Raw genomic sequence first — 26,069 nt, 5'->3', positions numbered from 1 at the left:
GAGTAATGTTGCTAGTAAGGATTAAAGCTTATAGTTATAGCAGAGCTTAATGCCTTATCGCTGGCACATGCTACTGCTATCATTGTTAAACAGACTGTAACCTTCTTGCATTATAAGGTTTGTGGCAGTAAGAATGAAACAATTTTTAATTAACACCCAGTTAAAGTAGTTGATGAGAATCGATACAGTACCCACTTCGTAGATGGGTAGAAATATGAATTGTATGCATGCTGAGGATGGCATTGTTGCTAGTCCAATATGAAGTCCCAGACTTAGTTCCAGCTTATTTTACCTGAATTGAATGCATCAGTTCTGAAACCTCCTGCATGCTCCTTAGTGTGTAGTAATAGTTACAGTCTACAGTTTCTTCAGTTTGTAGGTTTCACTGTTCAGCTTTGAGTACCCCTTGGTTCTTCATGTATTTGGTTTGACAATTTTACCAGCAAATGAACATCTATTACAAGTAACTGTAGGTTTACTTTCAATACTTTTAACATGTGGATAACAATTTGTTGATTCTTTACTTGCCATTGGAACATCCTACATTTATCAGGGCCTGGGCACATAAAAGCATTAAAAGTATGATATAGAAATGTTGGTCCATGCCAGTTTGAATGTTTCTCGTAGTGGTTTTACTTATTTGTTTGTGAAGTAAATTACTCAGACCTGCTTGTCCTATTTCATTGTACTGATTGATGTTCAGTTGATTTTGCACTTGGTGAATTAAGAAAAATACAGTTAAATTCCTGTAGTCATTCCTGGATTATTGCACATTCAAAAATTCATTAATTGATAGAGACTCTGGTAAAGTTAAAGGATGCCTCTTAACATCAGTTATATTTAGAGACAGTACCCTGTATTCAAATTTAAGCTTATGTTTGGTATTCCCCTAGTATACTGGTCCTCTGATTAGCAGAAGCCGGGAGTATTTGTGATAGTTAGACCACTGCTGTCATTGGTTCTTGTCTTTCTTTCATTCTTTTTTCTTTTTAATTAATTTTTGGTTAAAAACATGTAAAGGTAAAAGCAGAAAAGAAATGAAAACCTGTTCTGTACGAGTAATAAAACAGCAACCACATCCATTGACTTTCCCTCTCCCTGATCCCAGACCGTCTTAAACTTGCCTTTTACAGTGTTTTCATTAATGACAAGGAAGTAATTAAAAAGCCAACTCCTGAATAGTCTAACAAAAGAGGATCTGAACCACAGCCAGCATCATGTTAGAATCTACAGTAACCAATACGAGATCAGAAATTGGGTTTTGACAGTGACTTGATTCCTTGATAATTGTGCCATGTCATTCCATTTCTTAACATTGATACTCTGCTCAGAAAACATCAGGAGGGTTAAATTTAGAAAGGTATGTTTACATGTAGAATTAAAGAGGGAATCTGTGCATTTCTTGAGAGAGGCTAGAATTGTTTTTGCAGCATTTGTCCTTGAGGTAGGTAACCTCGTGTGGATAAAGAATATTTGAAGCACGGAAAGATCCAATTGAAATAATTTAAAAAAGATGAGGACTATTAACAGGAGAGGTGGAACCCAGAATATTGTAAACATTAGACCAGAAATTTAAAACAAACAACTTTCCTAAAATATGTTTATTAACATACCCAGAAAGTTCAAGGAACATAAAGCATAGTACACATTGGAGTACAGACCAATGGCATATCACTTTTGTGTGGTGATAAATAAAAGGTGGATCTGCTTAGAATTGTTGTCTTATGGGGAAAACAAACTTCTTGCCACAGCTGTGCTAAAGGCAAACATTGAGGAGTTGCCATGCAGAGTAGAGCTAGGTATCAGCACTGGTGTCCTGATTTGATTTCGATTCACAATGTTCCAGTTCGCTTCAATATCAATTTTATCTTAATTTAATTAGTGTGCACTGATATATTTATTTAAGGTGCTGGCTTTTTTTGAGATTACTCAACTATGTATAGAAAACAGTAATATAATGTTGTAAATTTCAGTAACACTTTATTTGAAGGGTGTCTGCATAGTGACTTTACAACATATGCATACACATGAAATGATATTTAAGAAGCAATACTTGATTAGTAATAAACAGTTGACATAAGTATTTGCAAGATGTGGAAATAAATATTATTGCTCTTAAAAAAAAAAAAAATCACAGCACTGCACTCATTCAAAATTTACTATAATTTAACTAACATGTATGACCACATATTACGTGAGATCCATTTTTTAATATAAAATATATATTTTATTAAAATATATATATTTTAAAACGTCTGTATTATCTGTTGAATATTATTATTATAAAATAATTAAATATTGCTACTTAAATAATGTTATTCAGTAACTTATTAATACGTTATGAATCTCCATGTAGACATCCTTCAACTAAACTGTTACCTAAATTGGTTCTCTTATTGGACATTTAAAATAAATTTTAAATTAGTTCAAATTAAACATATAGAAGGAAGACTCATGTTTTTCTATAACTCTACAAGTTACATATATCTTCAGTTGCTCATGTGTAGCAGAAAATGTGTCCCCACAGTCCCCCCTCAGACAAAAAGGAAGCATTTTAAAACCATGATCTAGATCTGATGCATGTTGACAACGGCATTGGATGAATGGAACATAAAGGACAAAAAAACAGCCATCGTGACTGACAACACCACTAATATGATCCGTGCAGTACAGCTTATGGAGCTACTTACTTTGATGTGCTCTGAAAATTCCGACAATTGCGTGCTTGCTTGGCTGGGTGAGGCACGTTTCAAACATTTTCCACCATTGCAGTACAGCTAGCCACGTGGTTTTAAAAAAAGCAGCATTTATTGGACTTGCCAACACACAAATTTGGGATTAACATGGTGCTGCAATGGAATAGACTGTTGGAAATGCTAGAAAAGTTTTTGGAACAACAGACAGCCATTTCAGCACTGAGGTTACTTCCGTTGTGGATGGCATTCGGCGTTCTTGTCTGCAACATATCCACTACAGGTGCCCAGTCATTTTTAATACAGTGATATGAGGGATGTGGGGACACTTTGCTTAAGATCTTCATAAAGCCTAGGTACTATAACTTTGCTCCTTTGCTTTATGGTTGGTAAATCATACCGCAGTTCCAAAATCTGTATCATTTGCAGGAAGTCCTTATTTTCATCAGTGGCATACAGTCTGTTTTGTTTATAGAGAAAAACTGCAATAGATTCTGTTATTTTTTTTGGGCATGAGGCAAACTAAATGGAAGCTTGGTGGTAAACATTGTCTCTAGTGCAGATGTTTAGGCTATGCTCATTTGGATGTCGACTGTGATTATGTTTATGGGTGTTGTTGGGATAAACGGTTTCTCAGATTTGTTGAGCTGCAACAATACTTAACATCTGAGTTGCACAGCTTACATATGGCTTTGCTTTTTTTCAGTTTTTCTTTACCGACGCACTGTTTGAATCTTTAGTAAGTCCCCACATCTGATTTAAGTGTAGGTGCTAATTTCAGTTGAAGAGGATATATCATTTTATGCAATGTATTAAAGTGCTTTTTCTATAGAAGGCCTTATCAGGCGCATTAGTGACATTTACTGGATTGGATGCCAAAAACGAAGAAGAGCAAAAATCTAAATATAGTAATTGATTAGGCTAGAAATTCACAAGATCGCTCTTGAGACTTTAACAATTGAAATTGAATAATTTAAACAAAAAATAACGATTAATCAGAAAATCGAAACTTTTATCAAGGCCTGTATAGTTTTGAACATAAAACAAAGGGTGGTTTTCGGTTCTGAGAATTGAATCTCCTTATGAATAGAAAAACTTACATAAAGGGTGGGTGGAAGGAGTACAGAATATTTGGCTGTTAAATCAAGCAAGAAATCTAATTGCATTATTCATATTAAAAATAAATGTGTGTGTGTATGTATATATATATATATATATATATATATATATATATATATATATATATATATATATATATATATATATATATATATATATATATATATATATATATATATATATATATATATACCTATACTAATAAAAGGCAAAGCCCTCACTCACTCACTCATCACTAATTCTCCAACTTCCCGTGTGAGTGGAAGGCTGAAATTTGGCAGGTTCATTCCTTACAGCTTCCTTACAAAAGTTGGGCAGGTTTCATTTCGAAATTCTACGCGTAATGGTCATAACTGGAAGCTGTTTTTCTCCATTTACTGTAATGGAGATGAGCTTGAACCCGTGGGGGAGTTTCGTGTGACATCATCACGCCTCCCACGTAATCACGCAGTACATAGAAAACCAGGAAGACCTCCAAAAAAGCGCTGAAGAAAACATGCATTATATAATTGAGAAGGCAGCTAAACAATAAGAAGCGAGCGAAAGTGACATATACAACCATATTCATGAGTTCTGCTACTGAAACAAAGCACGATGTAAACCTACACTTTAAATTAAGTTCATAGACAGGCTACGCTGGCGTTTGTAATTTAGTGCCTGCCCATATAAGGCCGTCCGTCAGCGGCAATCCAATAGCAAACTCCACTAAATATTCACGGGTTAAGGACTGTGCTTATGCAGAGGAAGATGAGATGGTCAGGGTGGTGTTTGGTACAAACTCAGCGAAACTGCGAGAGAAAGTTTTAAGTGCCAGGACTAAGGTAACATTAAATACAGCCATGGACATAGCACGAGATGGCACCAGCACAGCTGGGAAACTTCGATGCATGTACACCGAACGGCTCACTTGAACTGACGCAGTGCACAGATAAAAAGCAACAGTTCCAAAGAGCGCTGAACAAAAACCGAATTACACAATTGAAAAGGCAGCAAAAATATGAAGCGTCTGATACATACAAGCATATTCATAAATCCAGCTACTGCGGAAACAAAGCACACGGTGGAAAAAGTCAATGTCCCGCTAAAGGAAGACAGTGTAAAAAAACCCGTGCATGCAGTGTGTCAGGTCTCAGATAAAGAAGACGACGAGCTGTTTATTGATGCAGTAAGAAACAAATCGATGAATGAAACCTGTCATCTTTACAACGATTGACAAACACGGAATGTAACTTGAACACAACACATCCTACAAATACGAACCTGATTGAAAGAAATAATGATAATCAAATCCTTGATGACAGCAACACTCAGTAACACTCACAAAACAAATACTGTATATTGACAGTCATGTTACGCTATTTTTAAAATGTTCCCTTTTCTTTTCTAGCTTTTTAACACACTACTTCTCGCTGCGATGATACGCTGGTATATATATATGTATATATATCCCGATCTACAAGGCCCCTCAGCCCAGACCGTCGGGTCGGGCGACCTTAACCGAGAGGTCGTAAACCCGAGAGAGCATCGGCGCTGGCATGGAGAGCACCCGGCGATGAGCGAGCGAAAACTTGTACGGCTGCAGGTCAAGAAACCACCGGGTGACCCGGATTCGACTCCTTGTGCAGGGCCATCCACTGTAGAGGTGCATGGTCCGTGACAAGGGTGAACTCACGCCCAACAGGTAGTACCTCAGCTGAGTGATCGCCCATTTAATCGCCAGAGCCTCCCTCTCCACCGCCGCATACCTGGTCTCCCGTCCAACAGTTTCCGCTCAGGAACATGACGGGTGTTCACACCATCGACACTTTGGCTCAGCACGGCATACTCCATACCACAATGTTCGGGCCCTCTTCTTTGTTAAATCAGTCAAGGCGCGCTTTCTCAAAACCGGGTACAAACCGGCGGTAGTACCCGCTAACCCGAAAGGCTTGGACCTGCCGCTTGGTTCATGGACGAATAATGGATACTTTATTCGCCATCAATGATTGTTTTGGTAAAGCCATACTCAGTGTATTCATTAGATGAACGGTAAAAAGTAAGAGCGAGGGAGGATGACTTATTGAGGCATGCAGGCTGTAGTGCGCCAACTCTATCTGAATTGCGCGATCACATTTAAAAAATATATCTTTTCAAGTTCTATTTAGTCCATATGTGTCAAACTCAAGGGCAGGCACTCTCCCCAAGGGCCACATCCGCCCGGCGTAATTATATCCGCCCGAGATCATTTTATATACTGTATTATTGTTATTAATGGCCCGGTATATGAAGCGCTGGTAACACAATAAACTACAGATCCCATAATGCAGCGCTTCAGCTGCCTTGCATCCGCCCCTAACACTTACCGCGTTAATCAAGTCTAGCTTATGATGCTGCAAGTTATTGCGCAAGCTAGCTACACGATGCTGAAGAGAAAAGTTGATTCTGAAAATAGAGCCTTTAAAACCGATGGGAGGCTGAGTATATGTTTACTGAACCCGTGTGTCTCATTTGTGGAGCTAATGTGGCTGTAATTACAGAATTTAATCTAAGACGGCACTATGAGACAAAACATCAGGGTAACCTGAATGCAATGCAGAAGATACAGAAAGCAGAAGAATTAAATAAGAATCTGACACTTCAGCGGACGCTTTTACCGTGCACAATCACAAAGTGATTTCAAGTGAAGCTGCTTTTATGGGAGACACAAATGCACCAGTGCAATTTGCCCCACTTTCCCTGTTGCCAAGTAATGTTAAACCAAGTCGTCACTACGGTGTTCCCAAATCGCACTTTGCTGATAAACTGAGCGCACTGAGTTTGCACGGCGCTTTGGTGACTTTGAAGAACAAAAAGTCCGTCTACATGCGGCTCGAACCTTGTGCATGTTTGGTAGCACATATCTGTGTGAGAAGCTCTTCTCAGTGATAAAGACTAACAAAACAGCACACAGGAGTCGCCTCACTGATGAGCACCTGCAATCCATCCTGAGAATCTCCACAACACAGAACCTCACAACAAACATAAACGAACCTGTTGCCAAAAAAAGATGCCAGGCGTCCAGCTCTAAAATGACATATGAGCAAAGACAACTGAATGATTTGATTTGTTATTGCTGAAAGGAACACATTTTATTTATATTTCTAGGTTTTGTTATGCAGCATGTTCATATTTGAATTTGTATAATTTTGACAGGATATATTTTTATGGAGAGCAAAATCTTTTGGGATATTTAAAATCTAAGTTTATTTTTATATAAAATTACATAAGAGTAAAGAAATTTGAATGTTTGTTCTTTTAACGTTTACTTTATTTCTAACTTGTATAATTTAGACAGGATATATTTTTATGGAGAGCAAAATATTATAAGTTGTTTAAGTTTTGAGTTGATTTATTCACGAATAATATTCCTGTCTGTTTTTACCATTCCTACCAAAGATATTTCTGTCAACTAAATAAAAATTCCTTCTATTTAAAATTTAAATAGAACTTGAACAAATACAATAGTTCATAATATCCACGCAGACTTGCACGTTAGAGCGGGAGTTATACGTTGTAACAAGCAGCGTATTGCACTGATACGAAATAGCTGTGTGTGTATATATGTAGATATGTATGTATATGTATATTTATGTTTATATATGTGTGTGTGTATGTATATATATATATATATTTGTGTGTATATATGTGTGTGTATGTATGTATGTATGTGTGTATGTATATGTATGTGTATATATGTAGATATATATATATATATGTATGTATATATGTGTGTGTGTATATATATGTGTATATGTATAGATATGTATATATATATATGTTTATGTGTGTGTAAATATATATAAATATATATATATATATATATATATATATATATATATATATATATATATATATATATATACAGCAACACTCATCACTCACAACAGTGACAAAACAATTACATTGACAATCAGGTTACGTTATTTTCAAAATGTTTCCTTTTCTTTTCATTGCTTCTTTAACACACTACTTCTCCATGGCTGGTATTTTGCTAGTATATATATATATATATATATAAATATTAGAGAGAGAGAGATCCCCGAATCCCAGGAACAACTGCACAAATGTTATTTTCACAAAACCTTTGATAGGCTTCTTCTTCCTCAACAGTTCTTTTCTTTCTCCTTTATTTCTCTTGGGCAGGTGATGTCTTACTCTCCTGACTCCGACTCCCTGGGCAAAGTGGAGGTAATGCCTTTTAAACCTGACCTGGGAGTTCATCCAGTGGCAAAACTATTGTCTCTAGGAAGCACTCTAGAAACGCTTTGACAGGGCATTCTTCTTCAAACTGTTCCCCCTGGTGACTCCACAGAGCACACCAGGGCAGACCTATGGAACCACACTTCTTATACTACCTTGTATGTGTTCAAATGGGCTTGTCATAAATGATACTGCCACCCAGTGTATGGAGGCAAGGCTCCACTGTTCCTCATTTCTTTGATAATCCAGACCAAGAAAGGGATCTCTAAGCTTCCCTATTAGAATGATTTTCAGTCCCAGTTTTCCTTAAACTGAGTAAGAGATGTTTTATCTTCTGTAGCTAGGATGCTATTCACAGCATACCAGCTGCCCAGTTTTAAGAAATTGCATTACCGTTCTTTATTCTGTTTCATAAATGCATACATTATTGCATATCCTTCAGCTATACCAGTTCGGTCTTCAAGGTTTTTACCCAGTTTTTTTTGCCTTGTGGTCTGAGGTTTTAGTTTCCCAAACTCTACTAAGATCTATCTTTTTCAAACTTGACTTCCTTAATTTCATATTGGGTGGCACAGATGTTAGCTCAAAATATCTGTTGGATGGAATCTTTAGTTGATCCTAGCTGCTTACTAATTATTCACTTTATGTTAATTAGCAACCTCCTCATGTTAAAACCACTGGTGCATGTGCACATATCTTTCTGTATGTCTGGATGGAGACTTTCTTTTGAAACCTTCTCAAACCAGAATAAACCATTTTGCAACAGAAAGTGAGCCTAAAATGGAAACAAATTATTTGTTTGAGTGTGGAGAGTTAGATAAAAATAGAGGATTCCACAGCAAGCATTCATTTTTCAGATGCGTACATGTTGTTGTGGTTTATTAAAGTGCCTTCAGAGTTGTATTTCCTGATGAACTAATGTCAACAAGTCTGGTGGTAAACATCATGCTATTTGCATTTTCATTTTTTCTGAGAATTACACATTTAAAAATCCAATAGATCACACTTTTATTAACCGCAGATCTCTGTGGTTCCCTGTTGTGAATACATATGCAAACTTCCCCACAATTCCCATACATATTTTATCAATATTTATTCTTTGGTGAAACCTTTATTTTATTAAGGACACTAAATATGAGCTTGTTGCTTTGTATGAATGGTGTAATCACTGTGACTCAAGTTTGCACTTCACCCTCATTATCAGCACTTTCGTTTTCAACATATATTTTTTTTTTTTTATAATTTTCAACCAATGTCACTTATGAACAGGTTTTAAATTTTTATACTTTTGAATAGTTTGTTTTTGTTAAAATGTTTCTCAGTAAAGGCTACATTTTTTTAGATTAAATATTAACGTGAACAACACGTTTACTATAATAGCATAGGTAAAATAACACATTTCATCAAGAATGGTATAATCACAACACTTTTGGTTCTCCACAAAAGAAATATTCTACATTGTCAGTTTCTTTGGCTATACTAGCTTGAGATGGATGCTTTGGCACAAGCATATTTGCTACTTCTACCCACATTAAATATCATTCTATATTCTTGTCTCCATGCTGTTGCAACTTCAGAAATCTAGTTATTATGATAAATAGATTTGAGAGTGTGATGAATCAGTATTTTAATGTATGCTGCAAATTGTTATACTTCTGCTTTATTGCATGAACATTCTGTCATCTTTGATCATTTGTTTTTAATTTTAATGTCAGGTCAAATTGTGTCTGTCAGAGTGTAATTTTCTTGTTTTGTTTGCCAATCACTACAAAAGCAGACTGAAGATTTGATTCATTAAGCATTCTGTGGTTAACTGCTTTATGGAAAAGAACTATGTCTTTTTTATTTTATTACAAATCTACAAGCATACTTTAAGGTCAGAAATCCTACATATAAACTCTGCACAAAATAATTTTTCTGCGTTGACACCTTCAGAAATTAATGAGTTAAACAGCTGTTTCATAACGTTCATGCATTAACAAAAACTAAGACCTAAACGTACTTTCTTAATAATAAAAAATGTGATGCACAATTCACTGATCCTGTGCGTCTGTACCCCTTGTGAGTTTGTTCAGAATGAAATTAGTTTAAACAAAATTAACAATTATATGCTGGAAGAAGGTTAATCTTCAACAGCTGTGTGCGGTCTGTCCAACTTTACTAACAAAGAGCGTTTGAAATCACTGCTTTTGCTGTTGGAATCCTCACATAAAGTTAAGTACAGGTCACATGGCATAAAAGATTGGGGAAGGAGCTGAGTCCCTTTTCATTGTCTAACAAGCCTTGAGAATATAAATTTACTAGCCAACCCGCGGTGCCGCATAATCAGGCCGGTTTTTTAATAATTTTTAAGCACAGGGAAAAAATTAACATTTGAAAAATCGGTAATGTAATAAATCAGCAAGAAAAGCAACATTGTAACAATGCACGGAACGAACCAACACACAATCGTCTGTGCGGCGTAGCGAGGTGGGAGGGGGGTGTGTACAAAGTAAAGGAGCATCTAAGAAGACGCATGTTTGTCGCGGATGCGAATTGCTGTATGTAGCGTGTACAACACTTTGCTATGCTGCACGCGTCGCGTCGTAATGAAAACTCGTTTTTTAAAGACTGCTCACTTCATTGTGTTTTAACCTCAGTTGTAAAGGAATGTTTTAATGATCCCATGGGATACCCCTCGCAAACAGTTTTACACGCTGCATATGGCGATTCACCTCCGCGAGAAACATGCCTCTATTTAACAGTCAACGTGTGGGAGGGGGGTGTGTACAAAGGGTAGGGACGAAAACAGTGGGAGCGTATGAGTTGCACTTAGTGGCAATTCCACGGTTTGCAGCCCGAATGGGGTTCCACGGCTTACCCACGCCTAGACACACGCTCAATCTCGTGCATAATTATTTATTGAATGGTAAACAGTTCTGGAAAGACACGGTTGTCTAAAACAGATTAGTGTGAGAATACAACAGTAAGTGAATGAAAAGATGGAACTCTGGAGACAGCAAAATAGACCACAATAGTGAACCCGCTGCATAACAAACGCCGCATAATTATTTATTGATGGTTGAACACTTCTGGAAAGACACAGGGACACCTCTCGCAAACTGTTTTACACGGCGCATACAGCGATTCACATCTAATAATAATAATAATAATAATAATAGATTTTATTTATAACGCGCTTTTCATTGACACAATCTCAAAGTGCTACAAGAGCAATAACCACTAAGTTGAAAAGTTTAAAAGAATAGATTAAATTTACAATCTCAGCAGTTATATGCTTTCCTAAGTAAAAAAGTCTTCAAATTTGCTTTAAAAGTGTCCAGATTTTGTGTAGTTCTCAGTACAACAGGGAGCTGATTCCAGAGCTGTGGGGCAGCAGAGCAACAAGCTCGACCCCCCATAGTACGGAGCTTAGTACGGGGAGTCTGAAGCTGCATACTGCCAAATGATCTGAGGATCCGATTGGAAGTTCGTAAGTGAATCAAATCTTGAAGGTAAGAAGGTGCCTGGCCATAGATACATTTATGGGTTAATAGAAGAATTTTGTACTCAATCCGGGAGGAAACAGGGAGCCAATGAAGTGATTTGAGGATGGGAGTAATATGTTCGAATTTCCTTACTCTTAGTAGGATTCTTGTAGCACTGTTTTGGATATATTGAAGCTTTTGTAATTCCTTGGTATGAATACCCACAATAAAGTCCATTGCAGTAGTCCAGCCTTGAAGAGATAAAGGCATGGACAAATTTCTCTGCATCTGGGAGGGTTAAGAGGGGGCGGAGTTTGGAGATTTTTCGTAGATGGTAATACGATGCCTTACACACATGTTTTATGTGGTCACTAAAGGTCAACTGTGGATCAAACCGAACCCCCAGATTAGTGACCGAGGAAGAAAGAGCAATGACCTGGCTTTCAGAAGTGAACTGCGACAAACAAACAAACAAACAAAACTGTTTTACACACTGCATACAGCGAATCACATCCGTGACATGATTTTTCCTAGATGGTCCTGTAGCGCCCACCCTCGCACTCGAAGCATACACACTGCCTGCTCATGTGCCCGGTCGCAAGCCGCGTCCAGCCTCGTTCTCGAAGCATACACACCGCCTGGTCATGTGTCCGCTCGCAAGAGAAACTCACGGAGAGCCGCCCACCATCTGCCTGTGTGTGTGCCTCTGTTTGTCTCTGGCGCGGCTTTCTCTTGCGCTGCCTCTGTGTGAACCGGTCAGGCACAGAGAAGGTCAGCTGCTGACAGAGCGTCTCGACTGTTGCAGGGCCTGCATTGGTGAAGCAGGTGAGACGGTAATAAAACGGAGGCACAAGGCTTATTGGTTTTTAAAGACTGATTCCTTCATTGTGCTTTAACCTCAGTTTTAAAGGATTGTTTTAAAGATCCCATGGGATACCCCTCGCAAACCGTTTCACACGCTGCATATGGCGATTCACCTCCGTGAGAAACATGCCTCTATGAACAGTCAACATAGCTCGGAGGTACATGACATTAACCTGACCTGCACTGCATGTGGCCTCTACGACAGTCGAACATAAATGACGCCATTTTTTCTGTGTTGTCGTGTCCGAGTTGGTGGGAGTGGCCCTGCGAGTTGTCGTCGTATCCAGTGGTCTTGGAGTTGGTGGGCGTGGCTCTTTCCTGCATGCGCCATAGGTGTCTCACTTGTCGGCGGCTTAGTGAATCCACATATTTAATTAGTGTAAGAATAGCACTAGAGACTTGTGAGATTAAACAGCAGAACAGGGGATTGGAGGAGTAGCCATAGTTATGGGATATTGAGAAGACAGCTGTAAAAATGTATATAGTAAAGCTTTCATCAAACACTGTCCATATATAATCCATTGCTGAATATTTTTTTAAACTTAGATGAACTTTACTTTATAGCCATAATAATATCAGTTGCATGAATCTTGTGTTGGTGTACTTCCTACAAATAAGTGTTCAGTGCAGAACATACATGCAACATTAGAAAACCATCATCACACTGGTCAAAAACAACCAGTTTACCCCAGTCAGTTTAGAAATGTGTCTAAATTAGTGAAGGCAGCTCCAAAGCCAAGATCTTAAGTTCATGCATGATCACGCCCGAATATTGCCTTCCTCACCCACTGAAAAATAATAATCGTAGTCCTTTAGAATTTTTGGAATATATACAGTACAGGCCAAAAGTTTGGACACACCTCCTCATTCAATGTGTTTTCTTTATTTTCATGACCATTTACATTGGTAGATTCTCACTGAAGGCATCAAAACTATGAATGAACACATGTGGAGTTATGTACTTAACAAAAAAAGGTGAAATAACTGAAAACATGTATATTCTAGCTTCTTCAAAATAGCCACCCTTTGCTCTGATTACTGCTTTGCACACTCTTGGCATTCTCTCGATGAGCTTGAACAGGTAGTCACTTGAAATGGTTTTCGCTTCACAGGTGTGCCTTATCAGGGTTATTAAGTGGAATTTCTTGCTTTATCAATAGGGTTGGGACCAGCAGTTGTATTGTGCAGAAGTCAGGTTAGTTGGACGATCATTTATTTTTCAACAGGACAATGACCCCAAACACACCTCCAGGCTGTGTAAGGGCTATTTGACCAAGAAGGAGAGTGATGGAGTGCTGTAAATGGTCATGAAAATAAAGAAAACACATTGAATGAGGAGGTGTGTCCAAACTTTTGGCCTGTTCTGTATATATTCTCTATATATAAAATCCTAAGCCTAAAAATGCAATGATTTTCTGCAACCATTTTATGTAACTTTTTTGTCACGCTTTAAATCAGGCTTATTTTAAAACCTACATATATATGTTTGGTATCATTCTTTTTAGAATGTATCGAATTTTAATGTGAGGTTGTTCGATTTTCAGATAATTATTCCATTTTTAATAAACTAAGACTTTGTGCCAAAAGATTTAACCATACCCTGGGCCAGAAATAAAAGACAAAGAGTAGGACAGCTGCTGTACAGGCTTTTAAATGTTTGAAGTGCCGCACAAGATGCATATCACGCGGCAAGTCAGCAACAGCAACTCAGCAGCTGATTGAGCAAAGAGGAGGCAAAAAAGTGTGTTTATTTCCCATTTTATCACTGTTTCGGGTTTCAGAGGATCGACCATGTCTCCTTGGGGTGCATTTAGCCCCCCTTTTCACAATACGAGCAGCAGAGACGTAAAGTGGCTGGCCATAGCGCAGGCCAGGGGGAACCCCCTAGTATATACATACTGTATTTTATATATATATATATATATATATATATATATATATATATATATATAAAATCTTTGTGGGAATAAAAGGAACAATAGAGTCTCCAATTTTTAATGTGACAATTTCTAATACAAAATTATTCATCTTATTTTACAAAAATATTGCTTGTTTGCTAGCTGTATTATCGCACTGACAAGATTATGCAGTTGTCAATGTTTTTCTGAGCCGATGGTAACACATTTAATTTTAGTTATAATTAAGTTATTTAGTGTTGATGTTTTAAAGTGAGTGGAGCAGTGATGTGCAGCTAGTGTTCTTGTCACACAGTGCCATGAGTACAGGTTTAACTGCTGGCCTGGTCTGGGTCTGCATGGAGTTACCATGTTCTTCCTATGTGTAAGTGGGCTGATTGTGTATACCTTCAGAAGGTTACTTGTTTTACAGATTCTTATATACAAACGTCTATGCATGGAAGTGTGTGTGTCTGTCTGGCCCAGAAGTAAGAGGTGGTAAGTGATCTACCTCCGAGGAAACAAAACTCACTCAGCTGATAATAACATAAGCAGGGCCAGCAACTCAGCAAAACGAAACTTCAGAAGAAAGACAAAGTCACTTAGCATCTAACATCGGCAAAACGGGTTCCCTTTTACTTTTTCTCCTGCCGCTAATGTGCAAGCAATGCGAGCACGTCGGCGATATGAATCCTCCTAGGAGAGAGACGCCCAGAGTAGTTCCTTTCAAATACTGTACCGGACATCTTTATATTTTTTTTTTTTTCTGATGATTTCAATAGTTTCAATGACCCCAGGCTTTTTACAGCATGGGCTTACACATTATATATATATATATATATATATATATATATATATATATATATATATATATATATATATATATATATATGAGCCACCTTCTTACCGCCTGGAATCAGTAGGTGCCATCTGGATTTTAAAGTTCTTACTCTGAAGTATTCAGCTGTACAAAGAAGTCTCTGTATATGGATGTGGCCATGCCTGGGCACACTGGTGAATCAATTATGAATTTTCTCTCTTTCATATTTTAAAACTCTTTGTAGCCATCTCTTTGCCATGTTTGAATCCTTACAGCAGAGCTTTCGGGCTGACCTATGTACAAAAAATAATATGAAGGAAGTCAAAGCTGAGCATAGGAATATCTCATCATAGTTTAGAATGTTGATGAAAAATATTGGACACCAATACAGGTATAACCCAATTGTTTTACTTCTAATGTTATATAAAGAGTGTAGGTTTGTAGATGATATAAGTGCTTTTAAGAAGTCACAGAAGTAATGTTCATTTCCTAGGAAATCAAGAAAATTCTGAAAATAAAATGCCATTGAATTTCTGAATAAGTTTTGATCAGTTTAATTTCTATCCTTCCCTGGTTCTACACAGTAGTGAGGAGTTGTTAGATCTCTATGCCTAATCATAGTTCATACCAGCTGAGGGAATTAATATTAAACTTTCTCTGCTTTATAGTCCAGCAGGTTATTTTTCAGAATACAAAGAAGACTCCTAGTCTGTCTTTTTTCCCTAGCTTCAGTTTAGCAACAGCTCAAACCATAATGGTAATGGCTCTAATGATTAAAAGTGCCCGTCAGCAACAAAGTTTTCTGCTGTGTTTGGCCAAAGTATAGATTTCACTTCTGATCTTCATTGGTCCAAAACAAGCTTTTGAAGCAAACAGTAACTTTTAAGGTACTGGCATGGTATCCTTGCAATGAATGCATTCAAGTTTTTCATTCCCATAATATGCTTTTCTCTGTAGTTATTCTGTGAGATGGATGCTTGTCTCTAACTTGATAATAGCCTACTGTTATGTTAACCGATTTTGCCTAATATAATTGTTATATGACTCAGTGGTTAGTACTCTTGATTTTTGGATTTGAGCATTAGTAGAGAAATTCCTTTGGGTTATTTATAGGTATCAATGAATATGACCTATCCAGGAAAATCATAGGTAGAAAAACTAGAGTAGAGGAAATGAGTGATTAATGTCTGAAATTTTACATATATTTAAAGATGCTTAACTTTGCAATATTTTTGATTTTAAGGGAAACAGAGTGGTAAAGAGATGAGCACCACCATCTCACAGGTCCAGGACACTGGGCTTCTGTTCCTAACCAGTCACTATCTTTCTGGAATGCATAGATTCTAACAGTTTCTTCAAGGTTTTCTTTGGGTACTTCTGCTGCTCCCAAACCCCACCACCCGCCATCCACAAAATGTACAGGTTAGGCTGACTAGTTAGTTAATTTAAATTTCCCTGTTGTGGGGGAGTCTGTGTGAATACTCACTCCAGTGGACTTATGTCCCCATGTAGGCTTCAGGCATACACTGAAAGCATACACTGTAAGCATACACTGTTAAACATTGCCAGCATTTCACAGGACTTAACTGTAATTTTTCACACTAAAATGCTGTAATAAAAAATGAGATATCACAGCAGACTAAGCCATATTCTGTCATAAGATAGCAAATTGCTGTAAAATTGTATTTGGACTAGTCCATTTGTCATTGTTCGACTCCCACACCTTTGCACTGTAGGAAAAAAATCTAGACAGTTAGCAACCTAATTTTCCAGTGTTTATTGAAGGTTTTTTTGTGGTTATGGAAACTCATTTATGATGTTTTCTTTCTGATAAACTCGTGAGCCTGTAGCACACCCTACATCACAAAAGCAACTTTTCCCTTTTGTCAGAGATCATGAAATAATTCTACTGAACATTGATGTTGCATCGATGGCAGAAAATGGCGGTCGGTATGTCTGACAACAAAATGATTGGCAGCTGAATTGCTAGTCTTCCATCCATTATCCAACCCGCTACATCCCAACTACAGGGTCACGGCGGTCTGCTGCCAACATAGGGCACAAGGCAGGAAACAAACCCCAGGAAAGGTGCCAGCCCACTGCAGGGCGCACAGACACACACACACACACACACACACACAAAGACACACACATCCACACAGACACACCAAGTACACACTAGGGACTTGCTAGTCATTTAACTGTTATATTTTAAAGATGTTTTTATCACATCTTTAGTTACTAATGTTGTTTTAGTAAATTTACAGTACAATATTGGCTCATGAATTGCAGTACTATTACAGTTATGAAAACTCTGTAAATTACTGTAATAAAACAGCAGTGTGCCACAACATCAATTTTCTGTCCAGTTTGCTGTGAACTCAATGCATGGTATTGCATTTTTGTTGTAATATTCAGTAATATGATACAGCGTGACACAGTGAAAGTAATCCAATTAGTAGCCTGTAATTTGTTTAGTTTACAGTCAAATTTATAATAATTTAGGGTTTGTACTTATGCAACTATGGTTAATGAATAGAATTTTGTAAGAGATTACTGTATACTTTGAAATTATCCTTTTTAATTAGCTTGTTTGTAAGTATACACCTTTTCTTTGCCTGAATAGATAACAGAATGTCCCATAACCATCTACTGCTATTTGAGCATAAGTGTTTACTCAGTTGTTTAACCAGAACTTTGCTTCAGTCATTGCCCCTCCTATCATTGCCCCTCTTCCTATAGTACATAGACAAACTGTTACACTCTGATCTGTTAACATTTTATTGATCTGAATTTCTCTTCACTTTGAACTGTGTAATGCAGCCTGCTGTTCTGCTCTTCCTTGATGTACTGTATTACTATACTTGGAAAAGAGACAGAGTAATCCTGGATTAAAATGTATGCTAGAGAGGATGGGGTTTAAAGAACCTTGCCCTATTCATTAGAATCTCCACAAACTCTAACCTACCCTAATCCTAACCCTAATCCTGATTTATTATTATTATTTTTTTTTTATACAAGAATGGGTCACTCAGCCAAACAAAGCTTGCCAATGCTATCAAGCTAATTTCATAACTTTCACCTGAATTTTGAATGGCCCTGAATTCCATGTTCTATTGCAGCTTTGTGTTTTTTGTAGCCTGGAGACGAGAACTCTATGCAAATGAGATCTCACCAGTGTGCTATAGAGAGAGAAAGATTGTGAGCATGCACTGGTACAGCACGTTGCCGCACCTGCTACACAAAGAACCACCTCAGGAATCCCAAATTAGGATCTGAGTGCAGCCACACAATGGGTGACACCTTAGCACCACTCTAATTCGAATGGAATGGAACAGTGTGAGGTTTTTGTTTTTTTTTTTTTCCTCCCCCCCACTGTGGCTGGAGTGCTAATCTTACAACCAACACCCTACTTTCAGGGCTGGATGCAGGTTAACGTCATACCCAGGACGGAGCAGTTGCAAATTAAAGGCCTAGCTCAAGGGCCCAGCGGAGTGGAATCACTTCTGGCATTTACAGGATTTGAACCAATCCCCAGCATGAAAGCCACCACTCCGTTCCATGCCATATAGGTTAAGAAATAATCTTTAATTTGTTCCCTGCTCATTGTGCTGTTTTATCCTGACTTTCTGCTAGCCTTCTTAATAGTTTCAGTACACAATCTGGATGTAGATAATGACGATTTGAGCACAACTGCTAGGTCCTTCTCATAATGAGTACTTTTAATTTTCAGACCTCTCTTTGCTTATTCATGATTCTATTAATGCAATAGTTGAACAATAAAGCATATAATATTTTATGTTAGAGGTACAAGAATATTATATTTTAATAGTTATGTGTGGTCTTGCAAGGCTTCTGGATGCTATTGATTTATGATGTAACAGTGGAGCTGTTAAGCTCGTTCCTGTGATTAATGAACAGTATGTTAGAAAATGAACAATACCATAGAGCAGCCATTTTTTCTTATATTTAAGTACTGCATTACGTCTTAAAACTTATTTTTTTTAAAAATCAACAAAACAAAAACATTTTCAAATAAAATGGTTCTTTTCCTTATCTTTAATAATTAGAAATATGTAATGTAACAAATTGTGTTGTCTAAGCAAATCTAACTTTTTTTTATAATTTAGTCAGAAATGTAAAAGGAAATTAAATTGAGTTTTTGATGCCAGGATGCATAAGTTGTTTCCAAAGGTTGTTTTGCCTAAGATATAATGATGTTAACTGTGATTCCTTATAAGAGCATTGAGGATGTCATGACAAATTGCACATCTCTGCCTGTAAGTGTCTTTCATTGTGTGTCCTACATTACTAATCTTTCTGGAGGCATGCCAAATATTGCAGATGTTCATGGCTTTATTGTTTTTAAATCACATTTGGTTACACAAGTATTTTGAAAAATTAGAAAAGCCATTTTTTAAGCCATTTTTATTCTGTGGATTTTTACTGCGTTATTCTTCTAAGTGAAAATTCTGCATCTCTAGAACACTACTGTATACAGTATATACAAAGTATGTGTGAATGTATTTTTATAAGATCTGCAGGACGAAAGGAAATGTAAGGCAAGAAATGCTGAACACATACCTAAAGGAGAAACTTTTTCCATGTTATACAAATAATGACGTGAAATTTATAATGTGTAAAGACTTTAGTCCAAATATCACTTAAACATGTGCGCTTTTTATTCAAAGTGCTTTTTTTTTTTATTATTCAGTTGTATTCTGTCAATGACGTTCATATGGTACAACAAACTGCTTGTGAAAAGAATGGAGATAAAAGCCATCAACTCAGAGAGGGAGTGGCAAGTTCATTGTACCATGTGAACGTCACAGACAGAATAAAACTGAATAATAAAAAGAATAAAACTGAATAATAACATGTATAACATGGAAAAGGGTTTCTGCTTTAGGTATGTGTTCAGCATTTCTTGCCTCACATTTCCTTTCATCCTACACTTACCCAGATCTTTGTAGACACAGAACACACTTAAAATGCATGTATTCCAAATAATGATATACTGCATTATTTACCCTATAAAACTTAAGGATCCTCACACAGATAAGGAGCCTTGGCTTGAGCTGGGAGAGTTGAGCTCAGTCAAGGCGGGGGATGGGATGGGATAGCAGGCTGCTTGCTGCTTGCGCTGATTGGCACATTTACAAAACAAAAGACGATGTTGGACAGGTGCAAAGGGATTTAAGGTGGGCCAGGATTATGAGTTTTTTTTTTTCGTGTTAATGGCATTTTACTAGTGCATAAATACTGAAGTAAATGAGTGTAAGTCATTCAAAAAATAGGGGTAAGAAAGTGGTGCATTGCGGGTTTGTTCATTGACACACATTAGTCTAAATGCTACAAGCCAATCTACATAGATGAAGTCTAAATCTGTGGGAAAAATTATGAGCAAGGAATGTCAGTAAAAGCTCTATAAAAGCCAAAAAATAAAAGGTTTCCCAAGTTCAGCACACAGTACAAATGTCATTTTGTGTAAAGAATAAGCTGTTACTTACAACATTATATGATGAAACACTTTGTAATCAAATCCCACATGTTCACGTGCTCTGACACTCTGACTGTGCAAGTAATGATAAAAATGTTCCCTTACTGGCAAATGCTTATCTCATTAATGCAAAAAACGTCTATTTAGTGAAGTGGGAAGAGATTACACAAATATGTTATTTCAGAATAAAGTGACCTTTTCCTCCTGTCCAGCTGCTTGCAGGAAAGCACAGCTGAGTAGCTGAGTATTTTTTTTGTGTGTTTCACCAGTTCTTGTCAACAAACTAACTTGATATACAGTGGTGTGAAAAACTATTTGCCCCCTTCCTGATTTCTTATTCTTTTGCATGTTTGTCACACAAAATGTTTCTGATCATCAAACACATTTAACCATTAGTCAAATATAACAAGTAAACACAAAATGCAGTTTTTAAGTGATGGTTTTTATTATTTAGGGAGAAAAAAAATCCAAACCTACATGGCCCTGTGTGAAAAAGTAATTGACCCCTGAACCTAATAACTGGTTGGGCCACCCTTAGCAGCAATAACTGCAATCAAGCGTTTGCGATAACTTGCAATGAGTCTTTTACCTAACCTAACTGTGGTGTATCATACCTGAGTTCAATTTCCGTAGCCACCCCCAGGCCTGATTACTGCCACACCTGTTTCAATCAAGAAATCACTTAAATAGGAGCTGCCTGACACAGAAAAGTAGACCAAAAGCACCTCAAAAGCTAGACATCATGCCAAGATCCAAAGAAATTCAGGAACAAATGAGAACAGAAGTAACTGAGATCTATCAGTCTGGTAAAGGTTATAAAGCCATTTCTAAAGCTTTGGGACTCCAGCGAACCACAGTGAAAGCCATTATCCACAAATGGCAAAAACATGGAGCAGTGGTGAACCTTCCCAGGAGTGGCCGGCCAACCAAAATTACCCCAAGAGCGCAGAGACGACTCATCCGAGAGGTCACAAAAGACCCCAGGACAACGTCTAAAGAACTGCAGGCCTCACTTGCCTCAATTAAGGTCAGTGTTCACGACTCCACCATAAGAAAGAGCTTGGGCAAAAACGGCCTGCATGGCAGATTTCCAAGACGCAAACCACTGTTAAGCAAAATAACATTAGGGCTCGTCTCAATTTTGCTAAGAAACATCTCAATGATTGCCAAGACTTTTGGGAAAATACCTTGTGGACTGATGAGACAAAAGTTGAACTTTTGGAAGGCAAATGTCCCGCTACATCTGGCGAAAAGGAACACAGCATTTCAGAAAAGAACATCATACCAACAGTAAAATATGGTGGTGGTAGTGTGATGGTCTGGGGTTGTTTTGCTGCTTCAGGACCTGGAAGGCTTGCTGTGATAGATGGAACCATGAATTCTACTGTCTACCAAAAAATCCTGAAGGAGAATGTCCGGTCATCTGTTCGTCAAATCAAGCTGAAGTGATCTTGGGTTCTGCAACAGGACAATGACCCAAAACACACCAGCAAATCCACCTCTGAATGGCTGAAGAAAAACAACATGAAGACTTTGGAGTGGCCTAGTCAAAGTCCTGACCTGAATCCAATTGAGATGCTATGGTATGACCTTAAAAAGGCGGTTCATGCTAGAAAACCCTCAAATAAAGCTGAATTACAACAATTCTGCAAAGATGAGTGGGCCAAAATTCCTCCAGAGCGCTGTAAAAGACTCATTGCAAGTTATCGCAAATGCTTGATTGCAGTTATTGCTGCTAAGGGTGGCCCAACCAGTTATTAGGTTCAGGGGGCAATTACTTTTTCACACAGGGCCATGTAGGTTTGGATTTTTTTCTCCCTAAATAATAAAAACCATCATTTAAAAACTGCATTTTGTGTTTACTTGTGTTATATTTGACTAATGGTTAAATGTGTTTGATGATCAGAAACATTTTGTGTGACAAACATGCAAAAGAATAAGAAATCAGGAAGGGGGCAAATAGTTTTTCACACCACTGTAGTAAGCTTTATAAAACATCACATTAAATAACTTTGTGCTTCTTACACTGCTACTAGTCCAATTACCTGCATGCTTTTCTTCAGAAACAGAATTAAGCCTTTTTTACTTTCCTTATTTTGCATCCCCAATCCCTCTTCCTTATACTTCTAATATCTAAGCAAGAAAACATAATTAAGTGTAACATCTGTTTATACTGAAAAGAGCTTTTGTGTTGAAAGGCACATTAGGTATCCTGAGTCACCAAACGGTACTATGCTTGTAGCAAATTCCTGAAAAGTAATAAAGCTGTCAGTCGAAACAACATTGATAAATTATAAAGTAGACAACACTGAAAATGCATATTATTTTTTCAAACAAAAATAAGTAGTTATGGAGTCTACCTTTGCATTGACTGAAAGGACAATTCAGGTGTTTTTTTGGCACTTCACTTACTACAGATTTAAAACTAATAAAATATTTTGAGGCATAGTTGCTCAAAGGGTGTTTATATTGTTAAAATTGAAATCTTGATGCTAACACAATCACAATACCACTTGTATTCATTGTATTAAATATTGTGCAGTGGTAGGCAGCAACATTTCAGCCCTCAGGGGTCTCCAGAGTGGGCCCATATTGAGTGAGTGTTGAGCAATAGGATTTCTGCTTAGTTGGCAGTAGTTAATTGTAAACTTTAAGTTTGCACCGTGCTTTGTTTCCGAAGTAGCTGCAGGCATGAATATGCTTGTACAGTATGTGTCACTCGCTCGCTTCTTATTGTTTTGCTGCCTTCTCAATTGTATAATGCATGTTTTCTTCAGGGCAGCACGGTGGCGCAGTGGTAGCGCTGCTGCCTCGCAGTTAGGAGACCCAGGTTCGCTTCCCGGGTCCTCCCTGCGTGGAGTTTGCATGTTCTCCCCGTGTCTGCGTGGGTTTCCTCCGGGTACTCCGGTTTCCTCCCACAGTCCAAAGACATGCAGGTTATGTGGATTTGCGACTCTAAATTGGCCCTAGTGTGTGTTTTTGTGTGTCCTGCGGTGGGTTGGCACCCTGCTCAGGATTAGTTCCTGCCTTGTGCCCTGAGATTGGCTCCAGGAGATCCCTGTGACCCTGTGTTCGGATTCGGCGGGTTGGATAATGGGTGGATGGATGTTTTCTTCAGCGCTTTTTGGAGCTCTTCCTGGTTTTCTATGTAATGCGTTGACAGTCAGTTCATTACGTGATCACATGTCAACGCCGCCCCCCACGGCCATCGAGCTCAACTCCATTATATTATATGGAGAAAAATAGCTTCCAGTTATGACCATCACACAAAGAATTTCGTAATGAAACCTGCCCAACTTTTGTAAGTAAGCTTTTAGGAATGAGCCTGCCAAATTTCAGCCTTCCACCCACACGGGAAGTTGGAGAATTAGTGATGAGTCAGTGAGTGAGTGAGTCAGTCAGTGAGTGAGTAAGTCAGTGAGGGCTTTGCCTTTTATTAGTATAGATTGACAAAATGTAGACATGAAACGTATAATGTGTGAAGCCTGAAGTCCAAATTTCAAATAAACACTTTCACAAACTGTACAAGTATAATAAAACAAGTGCACTTTTATTCAAGAATATAACTGCAGAAAAAGAACCCGCATTAGGGTGCAACATCAATACGTCTTTAATATGACTGTTTTGGTGGCGTAACGGTAAGAGCTGATGACTGGTAATCAAAAGGTCACTACTGTAGTTTGATCCCGCACAACTCCTTTTTAAGAAGTAAACTGCTCTTATTCTTACTATTTTAGAATAAAAACATACATTTGATTTGAGTCTGTAACAGCTGGTGTAAATGCATGGTACTTGTAAAGGTTAGCGTTTTTTTTTTATTCAGTTTTATTCTCCCAGTTACATTTACACTCCCCCCGATCTGACACTGCTGTTTTCACATAAAGACGCGCTATAGCAGAGGTGAACTCAGATGATGTTTAGGGTTCTACATCAGAGAAAGAATGCACATTGCACTTTTGCTGTCACTATACTTAAGGCTTCACACATTATATGCTTCATGTCTACATTGTGTCAATTATTACTAAAACATGAAAAACGTTCTGTTTTAACGATGTGTTTACATAGATTGTTGTAGACACACATGAAATGCATGTGTTTCAAATAACAATATAGTATTTACTCTATACAACTCTAAGCAACTGACACGCAGGTAAACAGAGCTAAGAAAACTTTGTGCGGCGTTTGGAGGATGTGAGACCAGGCTGCTTGCTGCTTATTGACACATATAAAAGACAAAAGATGCTGACAGAGAGGTGCCAAAGGATTTAAGGTGGGATGGATTTACGAGTTTTGGTAATTCTAATGTTAAACTGGGGCCTTTGAAAACGATGTGGAGAAAGTTCACCCCAGGAGTGATTTTGTATTGTCTAGTACTGTACATCTTGGATTTTTTCATATCCGTAAGTGGGATTATCATAACCTGAGCATTTGGTTGTGGTAATGTAAAAAATTTATGAGGTAAAAGTTTTTATTCATGTGTTTTTGGGATATCTATCGTGTCTGGCCATAATGAGGGATCAGTAGTCCTGAAACACATTGGCCTAGAGGTACAAAGAGAAAATCCAAGACATCTGCCTTTATTTAAAGATACTGTGGCTTTACCCATTTTTGTACTTTTTAATATACAGTAAACAATCAGAAGGTTAATGATAAATTACCTGATCTATTTATGTTTATAAAAGTTTATTAATATTTATTTTCCAGAAGTGGTTTATTCAGTAATTCTTACATTTTCCAGAAGTGGTTTGTTTGGGATGTTTTGAGCTTGTGACTGGACAGCTTGACATTTTTATTACAGACTATGAGTAATATGAGATTTTTTATGTACTTTTTTGACACTGTTAGTTTTTGCCAGTGCTGGTCACCATAGACACCTATCCAAAACTTAATTTTTTCTTTTTTGTGTAAAAACATGAGATTAAAAATGTTTCTTGGTAATTACTATAAACTACATTGGTAAAAAAAATATCATTTTTGGGAAGAGAACTCTTATACATTAAAAAATTGGACGTCATTGTGCTCAAGTAGTATTTGTAATATGTACAGTATGTATATAATATAAAGTTACCTTGCTGTTCTTTGATCTATAATTTATTTCCAGATTTGCATAACATATCTACTTCTAATTGCCCTATAATATGCTCTTTCATAATGTTCAGGTCGAATAAGGTTCATTCAAGGCTGTAGGACTGAAATTCTCAAGTGGTGTGTGATTTTTTTTTTTTTCTTTTTTCTCCTCAGGAACAGCATGTATGTTTCTCAAACAGTAGGGTGCAAAGCACAATGCTCTGTGTAATCCAATTAAGTCTTTCATTCATTAAGAATGTCAGGGTGAAAATATTTAATCTTCAACAGCAGCAAGATGGGAGGTTTCACATCTTAAGAGAAGAAGAAATTGAAATTTCATTACTCAAAAGCAAGAGGATACAGTGCCATTTCTCAGTAGCTTTAGAATTAAAGTGTCCTTTCTGCAAGTATAGCATATCATTTGTA

The 26,069-nt window shown here is 37.5% G+C and overlaps 1 protein-coding gene across 2 annotated transcripts in view; it reads left to right on the top strand.

The window, feature by feature from the left end:
- Positions 1-26,069, top strand: part of bmp1a (bone morphogenetic protein 1a) — a 415,384-nt gene that overhangs the window by 110,342 nt on the left and 278,973 nt on the right. The gene's annotated exons all lie outside the window — the stretch shown is intronic.

The sequence above is a fragment of the Polypterus senegalus genome, chromosome 11 (genome assembly GCF_016835505.1).
Source record: "Polypterus senegalus isolate Bchr_013 chromosome 11, ASM1683550v1, whole genome shotgun sequence".
NCBI lineage: Eukaryota > Metazoa > Chordata > Cladistia > Polypteriformes > Polypteridae > Polypterus > Polypterus senegalus.
This window is presented reverse-complemented; position numbering and strand designations above follow the sequence as displayed.